The following is a 13,645-nucleotide window of genomic DNA, read 5'->3' on the forward strand; positions in this document are numbered from 1 at the left end:
TGGGAAGCTATAAACCTATACTTTCATCATGAAATATATTTGATTTCATAATATCCTACACAGCTAAATAATTTTTGAGTACAGTAGAATTCTTCCTTTTTAAACTTTTCCTTCACCTATTCAAGCTCTTTTTGAACCGTATTGTTAGACTTTTCCACCTTTTGAGATAATGACTTCTTTTCCGTATTGGTAATTAAGACTGCTCGGACAGGGAAGGGGGTATTAAGGGGACAATCTCTTTCACATTTAAAAACCAGAGATAGGGGCATCTGGCTGGCTCAGTCGGTAGAGCATGTGACTCTTGATCTTGGGGTTGCAGGTTCGAGCCCCACGTTGGGTGTAGAGATTACTTAAAAATAAAATCTCTAAAAAAACCCAAACAAACAGAGCTAGCTCTTCTGGAGGAATGACAGCAATTCTACACAAAATCTTTCAGAAACCAGAGAAGGAAGGAACACTTCCCACCACATTTTATCAACATTACTCTGATTCCAAAACCCAGATAAAGATATCACACACACACACACACACACACACACACACACACACACACACACACAAATCTCACACACAAAAACCACAGACCATGTGAACATGTATGCGATCATTTCTTAACAAAATCAGATCAAGTAACAAATACAAAAAATAATGAATCAGACCAAGTAGGTTTTATCCTCAGAATGTAAGGTTAGTTCAACATTAAAAAAAAAAAAAAAATCATTGTGGGTTGCCTGGGCAGCTCAGTCAGTTAAGCATCCAACTTCAACTCGAGTCATGGTCTCACGGTTGGGTTGGTGAGATCACTTTGGATCCTCTGTCTCCCTCTTTCTGCCCCTCACACACACACACACACACACACACACACACACACACACGCATGCTCTCTCTCCCTCTCTCTCTCTCTCAAAAATAAACATTTTTTAAAAATCAATGTAATTACCCATATTTATAGAAAGAGAGAGAAGCAATATCATTTAAGCAGATCAAGAAAAAGAACATAATAAATTCAACACCCATTCATGAATTAAAAAAAAATTCTCAGCAAACCTGGAAGAAGAGGAACTTCTTAAAAAACAAAACTGAAATAGAACTCCCAGTAAAAAAAAAATTGGCAGACTAATTTAAAATGTAATCATCAGTGATCTTTTTATTTTTTTTTTTTTAACGTTTATTTATTTTTGAGACAGAGAGAGACAGAGCATGAACAGGGGAGGGGCAGAGAGAGAGGGAGACACAGAATCCGAAACAGGCTCCAGGCTCTGAGCGGTCAGCACAGAGCCCGACGCGGGGCTCGAACTCACGGACCGTGAGATCATGACCTGAGCCGAAGTCGGATGCTTAACCGACTGAGCCACCCAGGCGCCCCACCAGTGATCTTTTTAAAAATCAAGTCATAAACTGTATAGATGTGGGAAGAACCCTGTGGAGCCCCTATGCTCATCATAATAGTTGTACCTATTTTATAGAGAGGCTGTAAGTATAAAAAGATAGTGCTCACTGAGCTAATTTTATTGAGCACTTGCTAAGCGCTCAGGGAACACTATCTTTTTATACTTACAGCCACCCTATAGAATAGGTACAACTTTTATTCTAATTTTACGGACAATGAAACCGAGGCTTGGAGAAATCAGGTAAAATTCCTAAGGAAATATGACTCACAAATGGCACAGCCCAGTACTTGAAACTAAGGACTGGGGGCTTAACCACTGTCCTCACAACGTCTAGCCACTTTGCCTTACAGAGTAGGTGACTGAGTGTCAGGTCACACCGATGCAAGTTAATGGCAAGACTGGGACAGGAACCCGGGCCTTCTGACCTCCGGGGCGCCGTTTTTTTCCAGAAACTATGTGCTCCTTTCACATCGAATCCTTCCCCCCTCACTCCTCCTTTTCACCAAAACACACATTTTGCCTCCATGGAAGCTCTAGGCCCAAAATACTAGAGAAATAAATATAATTTAGAGAACCAAGGATTGAATTTCATCTCCTACTCTGTTCGCAGTGGAAACCACTAAGCCACAGACAGGAAGCCGCCCACATTCAGAAAAGAACAGGCTGAGGCAGGATCGGGTGGGAGCCTCCCTTCCTAGGAATGCACACGGTGAGAAAGCACATGTGTTAAAAAGAAAAGGAAGTTAAGAAAGTTAGAGGCGGGGATAGAGAATACTGGATGGTATTTACCTTCTAGAAATGTGAAGCTCTGGGGCCCGAACAGGGAAACCCCAAATGTGTAAGTGCCTCAAGAGGCCTGGGACTGGCCTTTTGGTGACAAAGATCAGTTCCCATCCCAGCGGCTTACTCACATGTTACCTAGAACAGCCTGAGAGGTGCTGGGAAGTGACCCCCCGGGGCAAGGAGGCTCAGGTGTTTTGACCTGCGCTCTGGAAAGCTTTGGCAGTGTTACAAAGGAAGAAAAACACCCTTGCAATCCGAGCAATGAGAGTCAAGAAGAACAACGGTGTGGGCTGGATGGTGTCTGAGCAGATCAGGAGGGAAAGAACAAGGTCAGCACACTTTCTTTTACACACGGTGGAAAGCCCCTAAGTGACACTCTCACCTTCCCTGGCAGGCACCCAATGTGACCAACGTCATACCCGTGTCTTCTGCACGAGCCGGGAATGTACAGCAAGCATTCTGAATGATGAGGGTTGAGCTTCTGAAAATGGTTGGGGGGTAGAAAAGTAGTTCACGGGTCAGAAAACAGTTCAAAGATCTAAAACTTGGTTGAGGGGCGCCCGGGTGGCTCTGACGGTTAAGCCGTCCGACTCCTGGTTTCAGTTCGGGTCATGATCTCGCGGTTTGTGGGTTCGAGCCCAGTGCTGAACTCTGTGCTGGCAGTGCAGAGTCTGCTGGGATCCTCTCTCTCTCTCCTTCCTCTCTGCCCCTCCGCCCCCCTCAAAATAAATAAATAAACTTAAAAAATGTATAAAAAAGAAAACTTGGTTGGAAGTTGCTTCTGAACACCATCATGGTCTCTCCACGGGGGTGTGATAAGTCACACCCAACTGAAAAGGTGTGCTAAGACCCAAAAACTCTTTGTTTTTCTTCCCTAAATGGATTTCAAAAATAATAGACATCATTCCAAAATAGGATCTAGATGATTGTTTTTCCTTCCCTCAAACCGCATTTGGTTCGAGTTCTTTGTTCTCCTCCCTCAGATATAAAGGGTACAGAAGAAATTCCACTTGCCCTGTCAGTTCCATTAACAAATATTTCCTGGTAGCCACAGAGGTTAGGCAACAAACAGGGAAAAGAATATTTGGAGTCTTGGAGGGAATATTGCACTCCTCTTAGCTTAATTTTATGTATTTAAGATTAGGAGCAAAGCAAAACAAACAGACGATAACAACAAAATAAGCCCCAAATTTACTTCTCCAAAGTCTCAAAATAGTAGGTTTAAAGACAGCATGGAGAACGGTCACCTAAGTGGGCTTGGGTCCAAAAGGAGTCCTTAAGTATGATCCCCCTCCCCCCCTTTTTTTTTCCCTTACGTAGATCCTTCACTTTAATAAATCTGGTTTTATTGTCCATAAATTGCCTAACAATAGTCCTGATTTCGCTGGTCTATTGTAAGGATTAATCACAGGAAAGCTGGGTTTAAAGCACACAGTATGAAATCTACCTTAGCTATTATAACAAGGAGTACAAAAGTGGAAAGAAAGGAATAATCCTAGTGAGAGGGAGGACGTAGAGGCAAGAAACCTCTCAGGAAGCAGCAGAACCAACCCTAAAGATGGAAACAGGGCCTCTAGTTTCCCGACCAAACTGCAGAAAGACAGGATTTCTATCTTCCTTCAGGCTGACTGAGCCCCACACAGACACAGGCCAGTAAGTGCGCAGCAGCCCTTATTCAGGCATTTGGGAAAGGAATGATTGCTTTGGGGAACTGTCAAACACAATTACTGTATGATCCCACTTAAGTGTGGAACAGGGGAAGCCGTTTGGAGGGTGGATGTGGAGAAAACGATTTCTTTAATAAGTCACCACAGTGTTTCCCACTTCTCTGCACTATGACATTGTAATTGCACCCAAAGGAATTCCAGAGTTGTTGGATGACCCGGAGAAATGCTCAGGGAAAGATGAGAAATTTCCAGGGACTTTAGTAGAGAATTGACAGGAGCTAGGGACTGGAAATTAACTGGAAAAGTAGATGGGGCCAGACCAGGAAGAGTTTGCGCGACATACTAAGGAGATGAGAATTTCTCCTTGAAGCATGGGCAACCGGGAGCCAGAGGAATTGCAGGCAAGGGTGTCTCATGTCCACATTGACACTCTAGCATGACAGCTCTGTTCGCAGTGTGACAAATTAACTGCAAAGAAGGGGCCTGGATCACGGGGGCCAACTGCAATCAATCTGAGAGCAGCAATAAACAAACGAACTGTTTTTGATCCTGGGAAAATTTTCCCTTTTCCTTATTCACCTCAAGAATAACAACACGTTGGGCGCCTGGCTGGCTCAGTCCAAAGAGCATGCAAAACTTGATCTCAGGGTCGTGAGTTCAAGCCCCACATTGGGCGTGGAACCTACTTAAAAAAGAAAAAAAAAGAGAGAGAGAGAGAGAAGCATACCAAAATACTCAAGAAAGGTGCCAAACATGATTGCAATGTTCGTGCTGATGTTCTGAGAAAGTAAGGTAGTTCTGTGAAAATGGCAATCCTGATTTGTGGAGTGCAAACGATAGGCACGAATGGCCAAGGCTAAGGGGAGACAGGTTTTTTTTTTCTTAATGTGTTTTTATTTTTGAGAGAGAAGACAGAGCGTTAGCGGGGGAGGGGCAGAGAGAGAGGGAGACACAGAATCCAAAGCAGGCTCCGGACTCTGAGCGGTCAGCACACAGCCTGATGCGGGGCTTGAACCCATGAACCTTGAGATCGTGACCTGAGCCGCAGACAGACGCTTAATGACTGAGTCACCCAGTAGCCCCTAGATCATTACTTTTAAGCAACACTTCTGAAATCTAGGCCCAAAGTGTAACTTTCTCATAACCTGCCTTAAGTGGAATCTCACGTATGGGCTGGCCAACAGCCCTCAGTTTTTAGGAATGGCAAGCTGCCCACACTGACTGACAGGGTCTGTCCGCATTCCAAACTGGGCGAGAGCAAACCTCCCCTGTCCAGTTCCTGGAATCCCACAGAAGTTTCCATGCAGCCCTTCTTTTCTAGAAAACCAAATTAATCTTCCACCTTTGAAAGCTTGAATTTCCCCTACAAACCGCTTTCAAATTCAGAAGAAACCGGTGCGAAGCAGGGGAGTGGGTGGGTGGAGGGAGTGAGAGGAGAAAAGGCCCGTGAAGCCTGCGGGGTCCCAGAGGGGAGATGGCCATCTCCCTAAGAATGAACCACGTCACCAGAAGCTGCGCTGGGGACGTGTGCTCGCTGTTTGCTTTGGCCAGCGCTGGCTGAGAGGTCGCAGGGTTACTTCTCCCCAGGGACCCTGAGCAGGGCCCCAGGCAGCCCCAGCTCCCCCAGCACGCTGCCTGCAGCCTGCAGCCCTCGCCTGGGGCTGCCCTACCATTTCCGGAATGTCCTAGAAAGGGGAAGCCCGCCAGCCCCAAGGGGCCCAGCTCTGAGCAAACAAAGAACTCAGAGGGCCTCCCGAGCTGCTGGGCTTTACGGGGGTGGGCTGGGCGGAAGGCGCAGGGCTGGGGATTGAAACCACATGGGCTGGAGGGTTCGAGAATGCCTCAGACCCCACCAGGCTTTGGGGTGGAGGAGGTGGCAGGCTGTGAGGCCTTTTCTGACTCCAGTCTCCCTCTGGAGGGCCCTGGACCACCAGTGTCCCCGCAGAAAAAGCACTACTGTAGCTGGCTTTTTCTTTTTTCTTGTCCCCCTTAATTTAGTGAAAAGTCATTCCTCACCTCCCACCCCCGAATAACAGAAAATGACCAGAAACCCCAAGGCCTGGGGCCTCTGACTCCGAGCCCCGTCTCCTGGATTTTTCTACTTATAGGAGGTTTCCCAACTCCCTCCGGTAAGACAGCAAGAAGGGCTGGATTTGGGGGTGAAGGTCCGGGGCCGGTATGTATATCAAAGTAGTGTAAGAGACACATTAATCCTTTTTCAATGTAAAACTTCACAGGCGCCTGGGTGGCTCAGTCAGTTGAGCCTTCGACTTCAGCTCAGGTCAAGATCTCGTGGTCCATGAGTTCGAGCCCCGAGTCGGGCTCTGGGCTGATGGCTCGGAAGCCTGCTTCCGATTCTGTGTCTCCCTCTCTCTCTGACCCTCCCCCGTTCATGCTCTGTCTCTCTCTGTCTCAAAAATAAATAAATGTTAAAAAAAAAAAATTAAAAAAAAAAACTTCGAAGAATTACAAGACTAATACAGAAATATATTCTCTCATTCTCCTCAACCCTCCTCCCCTCCCCCATGTAATTCCTGGTAGCGATTTTATAAATGCTCTTCTAAAGTTTCCTCTCTGTAGTTTATACGTACATGCATGTGTACATATACATAGAAAACTCCGTTTCATGTAGAACAAAATGAGATTTGTGTTGTGTGTACGGTTTGCCATTTATTTTCACTAGGCTTTGAAAGTTGTTTCATGCCAGACTATAGAGATCAAACTTTTGTTCCCAAATTGGATTTATAATTATAAAAAGTGGGGAACAAGCAAGAGAGAGGGATTAGTTATAGTAACTTACCAGCAGTTTTTTTTTAACTTAAAAAAATTTTTTTTTTACCTTTATTTATTTTTAAGAGACACAGCACAAGTGGGGTGGGGCAGAGAGAGAAGGAGACACAGCATCCAAAGCAGGCTCCAGGCTGCGAGCTGTCAGCACAGAGCCCGACGCGGGGCTCGAACCCACAGACGGAGAGATCATGACCTGAGCCAAAGTCGGACGCTCAACCACCTGAGCCACCCAGGTGGCCCTCAGCAGTTGTGACCTATAGGCCAAATCTAGTAACACTTTTCCTGTCCCTGCCCCTGCTCCCCCTTCTGTATGACCCGGAATTAAAAATTAAGAATGGTTTAGGACATCTAGGTGGCTCAGTTGGTTGAGCGTCAGACTTTTGGTTTCAACTCAGTTCACAATCTCACAGTTGGGGCCCTGAAACAGGCTTAGCGCTGACACCGGGGAGCCTGCCTGAGATCCTCTCTCTCTCTCTCTCTCTCTCTCTGCCCCTCCCCCGCTCACACACACTCTCTCTCAAAATAAATAAACTTTTTAAAAAGTTAAAAAAAAAAGTTAAAAAAAAGAATTTGTTTTTACACTTTTAAATGGCGGAAATACAAAAAAAGAATAATGTTCTTTGTCACACGAGAATGATACGAAATTCAAATTCAGTGTCCATAAATCCAATTCATTGGAACACAGAGCTACATGTATTCGTGTCTCATCACCCACGGCTGCCTTCACGCTACAGCTGAGTATTTGCAACAGAAATTGCAGGGCCTACAAAGCTTAAAATGTTTAGTCTCTGGTCCTTTACGGAAATATGTGGCAAACTTCTGAGCTGTAGAACAGTTTTCGACTTAGGAGGAACCACCTTGGATGGGAGATTTCAAAAGGCTATTGTATTCTTAGAAATAAAAAAAAGGGGTGCCTGGCTGGCTCAGTCGGTGGAGTATGCGACTCTGAATCTCGGGGTCGTGAGTTCGAGCCCCCGTGTGGGGGGCGGACCCTGCTTAAAAATAAAATCTTAAAACAAAATCAAACATACAACGGAAGAAAGAGGACCGGGCTGTGCGCTAGGGGCCTGGGTTTGAGAGCCGGTGATGTTGTCCTACCTGCAGGAAGGAACTCAGTTTTGTCTCTTTATGGCTGAGTGTCCATATCTGTAATACTGAGGGGTTAGACTGGATCTCGAAGCACCCTTTCAGTGATAACACTTTAAGATTCTAACTCTGTAATTCTTACATTCGCTGCGGCTGGCCAGCCATATGTCAGAAGATGGGCTGTCATTAGTTGGAGAGAGAGAACCCTCTAGATTAGCCTGTGGGGCGGTGGTTGGTGCCTCCACCGTCCCGCCATCTGTTGCTTCGCTACCCTGCTGCCCCGCCTCCCCCAACCTTTGCTAAAAGGCTTCCTCTCGGACAAGTCTAGACCAGAGTTTTTCAACTTTGGTTTGGTTTCGCTTTTTTCAACAAGTCAGCACTGGTGACATTTTGGGCCAGATAATTGTTTGTGGGAGCTGCCCTGTGCTTTATGGGATATATAGCAGCATCCCTGGCCTCTGTGCACTCGCTCTATGACCCCTCCTCCCCCATCAGGTTGCAACAATCGAAAGTGTCTTCAGACATGGCCAGATGGTTCCCGGCAAACAAAATGGCCCCCGTTGGAGAATCACCGCTCTCTAGGGTCTCTTTCTAAGCCTGGCTCAAGCTACCAGATTCTGGTTCACAGTGGGCTCCTCCATCTGTAATGTAAGGCGTTTACCCTGTATTGTAATTCAGCACTTGAGCAGAAAAAATTAATTACTGAGTTAATTTACATAGTTTTTCATAAAGTGGTTCATATTGGTTTGGGTTCATCATTTGCAGTGTGCCGATTTCACCCCCCAAAGCGTAATGAATGTGTTCGGTAAGACAGGGACGGTGTTTTGTAACTTCTTTGATTTCGCATGAGTGCCCACAAAGACTTCAATAGTACTTTTTCACACAAATATTCTCCTCTCCACTGTGGCCCAGCAGGACAGCTCTCTGTCAGAGCCAGAGAGAATTAAGTGGATCTGGTCAAAGTTCTTCAGGTGGGACCTTGATCCTGGAGGTCAGGGGTGGGATAAGGGAGGCAATGGGAGATCCAAAAGTCTAGGTGCTTCCCTTACGGGTACTCAGATGATCTTAAAGTTGAAATGTGAGCCGAAGATTAAAGAGCCATCTTTAGGGAAGTTTCCATGGCATCTGGCAGAGGAGACAAAGGAACCTATAGTAAGTGGCTTTGACCTCCGAATCCCACAGTCAAAACACTAAGTGGGAGGAGGGGGAAATGAAAGTTGTGGGGTTTCTGTTGTAAAATCACCTAGGAAAAGTTGTGGTTGAGGCTCCTGGGTGGATAGGATTTCTGAAAATAGTCAGTCTGCTGTTGGACAGGAGTTCACGATTTCTTAGCTCCAAGCCAAAGTCCTACCTCTCATCTCTGGTGTCTCTTGGGTACGTCCAGGGAGGGACACATCAAGAACCCAGTGAAGGTTCCTGACAACCTATTCCCTGGGCCAATCCTCTCCTGTGTGATGGCACTCCAGAGTTCTGGGGGGGGGTCCTATTTCTAGCCCTACTCCCCAAATTTTTAGCAAGCTGCTTAAGGGCAGGATCCTTATCACTGTCCCTATTTGGTGGAAGGAACAGTGGCCAATGGAATCAGAACACATGGACCTTAGTCCCCTACAAGCTGAGTGACTATTCCTGATCATTTTCCCTGACCCTCACTGCTCATCTCTGATAAGTAGGGATATTGCCATTGTGGTGGATAGACCCTAAGGGGGCCCCCCTAATCCCTACCTCCTGGTATTCATGCTTTTGTGTAATCACTGGCCCTTGAATGTGGGTGGGACCTATAGCTAGCTTCTAACCGATAGAACATGGCCAAGGAGATGGGCTGTCACTCCCATGATCACATCAAATTATAGGCTCCCACCTAGCAGACTGGAGTTAGAAGCACTCCTGCTGGCCTTGAAGAAGCAAGCTGGCATGCTGTCTGCCTATGGAAAGCGCCACATGACAGGGGACTATAGGTGGTCACTGACAGCAAGCTAGCAAAAGACAGAAACTTTCAGTCCTACAACCACAAGAAACCGAATGCTACCAGCCGCCATGTGAATGGAGAAGCCCATCCTTCCTCAGTTGAGCCCCCAGATGAGAACCCAGCCCTGGCCAACACCTTGGATGTAGCCTTGAGAGGCTCTAAGCAGAGGAGTTAGTTAAACCACGTCTGGACTCCTGGCCCACAGAAATTGTGATAATAAACGTGTGTTGTTTTCAGCTGCTAAATTTGTGGTACTTTGTTACATAGCGATAGGTAGTTAATACACCCGCCCCTTTGGTCTGTGTGTAAAGGATCTGTAATCTGCAGGGTACGACATACTCACAGCCCAACATCTAGCATAGGGTCAGACACATCACACTCTCGATAGCTCTTTGTGGATGATGATATTCTTGGTCAAACAAGGTTAAAATGAGCATCAAAGTTGAGTATCATGACAGAAAAGACTGTGACAAGACGTGACACGACAGAAAAGCAACAGATTGTGGGTCTTTTGAAAGGTGCAGGGGAGTTCTTCACCTTGAATATTTGTAGGCAGATTGCACGTGGACCTCGGGTTGCCAGCTGGCGGATCCCTTTTTACCCCATCTCTCCGACTGCACGGAGTCTGCCCCCATTCCAGTGCCTGTGCGGCGGGGCCCTGACCGTGGCTGTTGTCCCTCAGACGTACAAGGCTCTAGCAAACTTGGTTTGGGCCAAGTGCAGGGAGCTCCAGCTACCTCAGTTTCTCCCACTCATTACCTTCGTGCGGGGCCAAGTGCACAAGACCACTCGTGGGAGGGGCTTTCCGGCATACCTCCCCAGCACTATTGCCTCTCCATCCCAACAGCGATGCTTCCAGTTCCATCAGTTAGACAGCCATTCATAAAGGTTTACCAATCTGTAGGACACCTGAAGTAGTACCTGGCACATAAGTGCTACCTAAATGTTAGCTGTTATGTCTAGGGTTGCAGAGATTTTCGGTAGCTTTCAGAGCTGGCGTTGGACCAGGGCTGTCTGACCTCAGAGCTCCTGCTATTTTCCACTGCACCACGGCGTCGCAGATTTGCGTGAACTCTGCACGAAGGCACGTGGATGGAATCTGAATAGAAAGGGACAGAGCATCAGTGATCTGACATGCCGGCAGCTTAAAGCTTGGCATGCAAGGATATGCCTGCTTTTGGTAAGAGAAAGGAGGGAAAAGGAAGCCCCATCATAGGATCATCCTAAATTTACACGTTCATAAAATGCATTGGGTTCCTGTTCTAATTTCCGTCCGTCACACAACAGATACAGATTGTCTCTTGACTTAGCCTGTGGGTGGGAAGGATTTTGATGCCTAGGATTCTTCCCTTGGACAGTGGGGATCTTTACCCCCAGGATTCAGACCTTCTAAAAGATGAACAGATCACGCATCGAAGGACTCCAAGTCTAAAATTTTTTTTTTTTAACGTTTATTTATTTTTGAGACAGAGAGAGAGACAGAGCATGAACGGGGGAGGAGCAGAGAGAGAGGGAGACACAGAATCGGAAGCAGGCTCCAGGCTCTGAGCCATCAGCCCAGAGCCCGACGCGGGGCTCGAACTCACGGACCGCGAGATCGCAAGATCGTGACCTGAGCCGAAGTCGGACGCCCAACCGACTGAGCCACCCAGGCGCCCCGGGACTCCGAGTCTAAATGCTAGATCCCCGAAACCTTCCGCCCTCACCCCATCTGTATCTCCCTGGCATTTACAGTGGGAAGAGAGTCAACCAGTGTGGTCCTGGTTCTGGTCAGTACTAAACATTTTTTTAAATTAGCAAGACTTGTCCTTCACTAACTCACTGCCTCTGTTCTGTTGCATAGAGGCTGAGGTCTAGGGTGTCCACCCGATGTCTTGGCTTCTTGCTGAAGCATAAGTAGCACGTTAAGGGCTACTTCTACCCTATCGTGGCTGTACCCCCACAGAGCACTTGTTCACTGCTTTGTAAGGCAAGGGTTATATTCTGTTTCCTGTATAATCAAAGCATGTGCTCAAGCAAGGGGAATTGGGCTAGGATGTGGTGACGGATGGGCCAGATATCAGGGGCAGGTGCCTAGATGATCACCAGAAGACATGGCTGTGAAGAATATGCCACAGCATGTGGCTCTGAAAAGTCCACCGAGCCTTGGTGAGAAGGCATTGTTGTTGTTGTTGTTGTTGTTGTTGTTGTTGTTTAATTTTTTTTTAATGTTTATTTCTGAGAGACAGACAGAGAGAGAGAGAGAGAGAGAGGCAGAGAGAAAGGAGACACAAAATCCGAAGCAGGCTCCAGGCTCCAAGCTGTCAGCACAGAGCCCGACGTGGGGCTCGACCTCATGAACTGTGAGATCATGACGTGAGCCAAAGTCGGACGCTTAACCGACTGGGCCACCCAGGGGCCCCATGTTGTTGCTTTCTTGTTTGTTTGTTTTATAATGTTTATTTATTTATTTTGAGACAGGGAAAAAGTGAGAGAGAGCATGCGTGCGATTGGGGTAAGGGCAGAGAGAGGGAGAGAGAATCCCAAGCAGGCTCCATGCTGCCAGTGCAGAGCCCGACACGGGGCTTGACCTTATGAACCAGGAGATTATGACCGGAGCCAAAACCAAGAGTTGGACGCTCAACCAACTGAGCCACCCAGGTGCCCCAGGAAGGTGTCGTTTCACATCTGGAAATGTTAGCGTTTGCTTTGGCGGCATGTAGACGAACTTCTGGAAATCTTAGCACTTCTGCCGCATGCATGAGAATGGGATTTGCTCAGGGTAGTAAGAGCGTAGGAGAAACTCAACACGAATCAGCAAGACATCGCTCTTCCACAAAGAGAATAGATTCCTGGGAGGCAGGGCGGTCTGGTGCCCGTCTTGGTAATTTTCACAAAACTTGCTTATTGAAACAAACTGACTTAGGAGCCCCGGATTACAGTCCTATCCTAAGGGGAAGAAAAGAACAGCAGGCCCACTGATTCTAGCCCATGCAGGCTTCTTGATAAACACGCTGAGAGGAGAACGAGTTGCTCTGATGTATTGGGGTCCTTCCACCTGATCTCACCACGTTCCTTTTACAGCCAGACTTGTCCACTCACCAGGGGGCCTTCCACGTGCCACACAGACACACAGTGTGGGGACGGCAGCAGGAAGCAGGACAGGAGAGCATCCGGGAGCTTAGGGGAAAGGACCTCTCCGGCACTAATGGGGAAGGCCATGGAGAAGAAACCACTGGTTTCTGCCTAGAAACCTGTTCTATGAAATCAGTTATTTCGTGTCGTCTGTCCCACTTCCCCGGCAATTCTGTGCGATCGAGTCCACAAGCTTTATGAAGTCCACTCTGTGCATAAGAAAGCAGGCTAATTCTGTACAAGAAAGGCCACGGCTGCCTGCAGTGACCCGGTGGTCAAAACCACTTAGTTGAAGTTTCTTGGGCTTTGTAGAGTTCTCTCTTAGGTTGGATTTACCTGCCTGCATATGAGGCTGTCCTGGGGACACCTGTGAAGTCTCCAACCCTTGTCCTGAAGGTCTTTCCCCTCTGCTTTTCATGCTCTTTTCCTCCCCTATGCTCATGTCCCACTTACTCTCGCTCATTCATTCATTCATTCATTCACTCAACAGGTGTTTACTGAGTTTCTAACCCCTGAAGAATTTTTACTAGGTACTGGATATACAACGATGGAGAAAAGACTGTCACCTCCCTGGAGGAACTCACAGTCTGGGAGGGGACAGATATATGCACACACAGTTACGGTACAACATACCAAGGGTCTGTAAGGGGCACGTGCGGACATACCTGCGCTTTTGTTCTCCCTGCTCCTATGTCCAAAGCCGGGAAAGAATCCAAAAGATTAAGTCGTGCCGAGATCCTGAAGTCCGATGAGACCCAAATACGCTAACCCCTCCCAGAGGCATTTTTTGCTTATTTCCCAGCGTTTTCATTTCTCGCCCGTTTACTGATCAAAACCAGCACAGTATG

At 47.2% G+C, this 13,645-nt stretch overlaps 1 protein-coding gene across 1 annotated transcript in view; it reads right to left on the bottom strand.

Moving 5' to 3' along the window:
* Positions 1–13,645, bottom strand: part of LOC122199661 (CXADR like membrane protein) — a 97,437-nt gene that overhangs the window by 47,373 nt on the left and 36,419 nt on the right.

The sequence above is a fragment of the Panthera leo genome, chromosome D1 (assembly GCF_018350215.1).
Source record: "Panthera leo isolate Ple1 chromosome D1, P.leo_Ple1_pat1.1, whole genome shotgun sequence".
NCBI classification, from domain to species: Eukaryota; Metazoa; Chordata; class Mammalia; order Carnivora; family Felidae; genus Panthera; species Panthera leo.